A 6,000-nucleotide genomic window follows, 5' to 3' on the forward strand; every position below is an offset into this window, starting at 1 on the left:
AACGTACCAGGAGTACGCCCAACGTACGTGTGCAGATCCTAAAACCCTAAATATTATAGTTTGCTCGCTATATAAAGAACATAAGCCCTGTTGGTTCAACCTCCCTTCACTCTTACCCAGCCACCATGAAAACTCTAGCTCCCTTTGTGTGCCTTTGTATTCTAGAATCCATTTAAGAGTGTTTGTGTATTATTTTTGTGAGAAAAGAAGAAAGGAGCTTGAAGAAGAAGCAAGGATCCACCAAGAGCTTGTAGATCCAGAGGATTGACACCATTTCTGACTCTTTTGAGGTATCAAGATCCATACTTGACCATTGTATTCATAGATTTGTTTATTTGGGTTTTTATGTCCTTTTTCGACCCCATTGGTGGGAGTGTTTTAGTATTGTTGGTTACAGAGCTTAAGATCTGTCCTTTTAGACTATTAGAAGCACCTAGGGTCATAAAAATCGGATCTTGGTGATTAATCCAAAACCATGAAAGGGCTAGATGGTCTTAAATTTGGTATAATGGACCAAAATCATGTTTTACCCCAACCTTTCATGCAAGCACATAAAGTTCGTGACTTTATGGTTTAGGAGGTCTAAAAGGACCTGGATCTACATTTTGGACGTAAAGACTTAACGAATTATGTCATGAATAAAGTCCCAAAGAGGCTGGACAATACATTAGGCATACTCCTTGGTATGCCACACATATTGGGTCAAACTCCCCATCTTGGTCAAGGGCAACGTACGATGGGCGTACATGCCGGGTATGCCGTGCGTACGCATGCAGATTGGGAAAATTGGGTTTTTGGGTCCTAAGAGGATGGGCCTGGACTTTTGGGCCCCATGGCCCATTGTGAAGTATCATTTTGGACTTAGGAATAAGAAACTTGAGTATTGGGCCTTTTTGGGCCAAGATTCAGCCCTTGAGGATTATTATATTGGACTTGGGAATTTTAGGCCCATTTAGGGAAATAAGGTCTAAATCAAAAATTGGGCAATGAGTGGGCCCCTAGGGAATCCTTAATGGGCCATAAGAGAGCTGGGCTTGATAAGCTAGAATTAGGACTTAGGTATGTCCCAATTCGACTTAAGGGTAAAACGGTCATTTTACCCTGAGTAGTGTTATAGAGTCTGATTGAGTGTTATGTATCTCTGATAGCCGGGAGTCATCGGAGTAGCTGATAGAGATTTTCTCTGTGAGATTCGACACACAGTTTACGAGGTGAGTTACCTTCCAGTAGAAGTGGGTCTAAGGCACCGAGGCCGACCTACTGGTAGTTGATTACAGTTGAGATGATTGTCTTTGTGATAATTGGCTAGTTTGCTATTACTTGATGTGTTCTATGTTGTCACACCCCAAAACCAAGAACGGCAGAAACGTTCTGGGGTGGAGGACATCATGTACAGTATCATAACAATGCAAAGTAGTAAACAAGCAACAACATCATCCATTTCATTAATAGTATAATTTCATACATGTGTGTTCTTTCAAAATAATAAGACACCAAAACATGAGTCAAAATAAAGACGAATCTTGAATGCCCCGTCTTCTCAAAACCTGGTCATCATACCTGTCTACTGGGACCTGAGAATACAAGTTATTTTGAAAGCGTAGATCAGCATTTAAGCTGGTGAGTTCATAAGTATTTATTGTCATTGTTTGTATAAGTATTAATGAAAGTGTTTGTAAGTATTTGTAAACATTTGAACTTCCTAGAAAATCCCATTTTTTCTACTAATATAAAAGGAGTATTCTACCGAGACCCGAATGAAACTAAGTAAGTAGTCTTCTAACGAGACCCGCTGAAAGTAACTAAGTAGTCTTCTATCGAGACCCGCTGAAAGTAAGTAAGTAGTCTTCTAACGAGACTTGCTAAAAGTAAGTAAGTAGTCTTCTAACGAGACCCGCTGAAAGTAAGATAATAATGTGATTGATAGTCCCCATACTAAACGTTCTCCATATAAGAGATTCTAGGAACTAAAGGTGACTTCCGCAACGAATTGCTAGGTCGAATAATCCACATTAATGTTATGAAATCATATATATACCCAAAACTATACCTATAATAGCTTACTAGGAATTTATATATATGAATAGATGAACGTATACCTTTGCTACCAAAAGGTATTGAACTGATTGATTAGAACCTTTATATCTACATATGTATACATAATATATATCTAAGGTTTAGACGACCTTCGGAAAACTAACAGATACCTTATGTACACATCCAAAAAAGGAAAATGAAATAAAGCGACTTAGCAGTCCTAAGTCCTTTAAACATTATTTATATAACTATACATATTTAGACATGCTTTTAACAATTGTACTAGGAATAGTAAATAGAATCTCCTAAACTATACCTATTATAGTTTACTTGTAATCTATGTATAAAAATGAATGAAAGTATTCCTTTGCTACCCAAAGGTACTGAGCTGATAGAACTTTTGTGTCTACATATGTATTCATAATACACAACTAATATTTAGACATGTAATTGACAATATATATATATATATGTATGTATGTATAAAAGAAGAAGTTTAGTAGAATATTTGAAGAGTTTAATAATAAATATATATATATATATATATATATATATATATATATATATATATATATATATATATATATGACTTGATGTCAGTATATAAAATGATTTAAAAGTAGTTTGTTTGATAAGACAGTTTGAAGTATATGAAATCCATAGTTTGAAACATAGTTAATACAAAGTTTTGAAAGGAAAGGTTTCGTATATAAAACAAGTTTGATAAAGAGTTTGACAAATAAAAACATCTGAGAAAACATTATGAGGTAGTATGCTTGGTAAAACAGCTAAAAGCATAGTAAATCCGTTTGTGTACTAGTTATTAATCACATGTGATTGATATAATAACTAATATGATTCAACTTGTATTCCCCCCCCCCATAAAAGCATTTAAAAACATTTAAAAGGTTAATTAAGGGGTATGAACTCACCTATAGTTAGTGGATTGTACAGAAGTGTTGGACAAGGTGCTACATGTCAAGTGAAGACTTGAACAAACACAATGATCCTAGTTAACATATAATAAAACATATATGTATCCAATTAGTTGTTTAACAACTAATTAACCAAGTTAAGACACCCTAGGACATGAAAACACTTTGATTCAAGTGCTATAGGTACCATAGGGTTGCATCTAAAGGTTTCATGGCATGGCATTGGAGTTTATGGCCCAAGGATCACTCCTTATGGAGTTTACGGCCTAAGGCCATTTCCCCCATGAGTTTATGGCCGTAAACTCAAGGTACTAAGCGCCATTTGGTGATTTAAGGTCTTGTATGTCAAGAGTAAGCATTCTATGATCAAATCCAAGCCTTAGGAATCATTAGGGGCACAATATCACCCCTTTATAAAGTTTACGGCCTAAGGACCATTTCCTTATGAGTTTACACCTGTAAACTCTATGTAGACTTGGTTTCTTTGATTTTTAAGGTCCTAAACCCTTCAAGGAAGTGATCTAGACTAGTGTCCAAGGCTAAGGAAGGGACTAGGGTTCATTTAACCTCACTTATAAGGGTTTACGGCCCAAGAACATCCCTTGGCCGTAAACACCTTTGATCTTATGATTTCTTGGTTTTTTTTCTAAGTGTAAACAAGATCATTCAAGCACACACAATCTAGGACAAGTGTACTTACAAGATAGAAGCTTGATTAGGTGTTTAAGGTCCAAGAACACTAGTGTGTGTTCTAGGTGTTCTTGGTGTTTTGAAGAACACTTGAAGATCTAAGTGAAAACCAAGAATGAATGGATGAAATGATGTATAACAACTAGATGTTAGGTTATAACAACAAATCAAGTTAAGAAACACTTACGTTTTCGGAAGATCGGGAGAAGGGTGGGATGATACTTGAGAGAGAATGGTGAGAGTTCTTGAGGTGGGAAGTTGAAGAATGAGAGAATGAAGAGTAAAATCATACCTAAGGCATGAGTTTGTGTCCCTAAGGGAGTTCACGGCCCAAACCCCTTTTGTTTGGCCCTGAACACCTAACCAAGGTGTTGATTGTTTCATTGGTACCCCGATATCCTAGAAATTACTTCCTTTTATCCGTTCGTTTCAAGAATAATTATTAAAATACTCATACAGACTTTAAACCGACTAAAAATTAGCAGTAAAGTATTTAACTTTTAATTGAAGTGCTTGACTGTAGGGTTTGTACGAATGAACATTTCGGGTTGCCACATATGTGCCAGTAAATCATGTGCTATGTGATAGTGATAGTAAGCGGGGAATAGTCCCCCGATCGGTTGTTAGAACTGAAATGGTAGGTTAGACACCCCAGATATGTGTGACAACATGTTTATGATATGTTATTATGTGATAGTATTATGGGTGAAATAGTCCTCGTGACCGGGTGAGATAGGCCAGAGGGTAGGCAGGTACCCCAGAATGGCCTGGCATGGGTAGTCAACACCCCATAATGACTTGACATGGGCAGTCAGCACCTCATAATGGCTTAACATGGGTAGGTCGGGTACCCAGAATTGCCTGGCAGTATGTATGCTATGTGATTGTATGGTATGTGGTATTATAGGGGTACTCACTAAGCTTTGTGCTTACAGTTTCAGTTTTGGTTTCAGGTACATCTTCATCCAAGGGGAAGGAGCCGACGGCGTAGTAGCTCATCACACACACATGATTTTTGCATTGAGTGTTCTGGGATTGTACCCTTATTTTTATTACTGTTCGATGTTTGTTTTTGAGACATTTATGATTGTTTATGAATGGATATGATATCGGAAATGTTTTCGGTAATGATTTTTATAAATTACTTAATTAAAAACGATTTTTTTTGGACTCGAAAATTGGAATGTTACATAAATTGTCACCAGAAAATACTTAGAGTCCAATCTTTTCTTTTCTTTTAAACTGTGACCATATAATACTTATACTCATATATTTTTTTAAATCATAAACTGTGACATAAATTACTCACAATCACATGTTTTTCTTTTATCATGAATTTCGTCTATTTTTTGACACACATAAACAATTAAGTTGTGACAATAAGCTATTGATAGTCATATGATTTTTGTTTCAAAATGATTATTGTTTACTTTTAGACACATACAAACTTAAACCAAAATACTTATAGTTACTAGTTTTTTTCCTACTAAGTGACTAATAAACACTAACCTTTGGACACATAAAATAATTTATGTAACCATATGTGTTAGATTTTAGCTACAATAGATTCATGTGACTAATTCAACTCTATGATTTAGACATATAAACATATACTTCAAGTGACGTTATATGTATCGATCGTCTCATAAAAAAATAATATCAAATATATTTTAAAAATCAAACAAATATCATGGCAGTTGGTCACATTTAACCATAATGGCTAGTAAATATCATATTCTTTTATCTTAAATCGTAATTAAAGGTTTCGGAATACTATACAATGGTCATGTGAATTTATATAAAATATAGCTAAATCGAGTTAAAGTTTTATTAATAACTTTAGCGAATAAAATAATAAAATTTTTCAATAAAATCCTAATATTTTGGATCAATTTAAGCTTAATCAGAACTTTTATTTTTTATACAGAAAAATTCTGATTATTTATATATATTTTTTAAATTAACGAAACAATCTTTATTATTTTTTCAATAGAAAACAATAAATCATTATATAAAGTTAGTTAATCGGGTCTTTTATATTAAAAAAATAAAAATTTGATGTGATTTTATTGGAATTTTCCACTGAAATAATAAAAAATATAGAAAAGTTGCTTCGGAAAAGGATGACTATGAGTCATTTTTATTCAACTGAATAAACAAAAACCTACCTGAGGGAGAGGCATAAAGTGTTTTGAAATTACTTATTGATTTTATAGATATAAGTGCTTCTAATTTGTTAATAACTATCTTAATAGATTAATAATAAATTTACAAATTACTTCAGAAATATATTCAATGATTAACGTACAAGCTAAAGAATCGTAGATAGTGTTTTACT

The sequence above is a fragment of the Lactuca saligna genome, chromosome 3 (genome assembly GCF_052625555.1).
Source record: "Lactuca saligna cultivar CGN05327 chromosome 3, ASM5262555v1, whole genome shotgun sequence".
Lineage (NCBI taxonomy): Eukaryota > Viridiplantae > Streptophyta > Magnoliopsida > Asterales > Asteraceae > Lactuca > Lactuca saligna.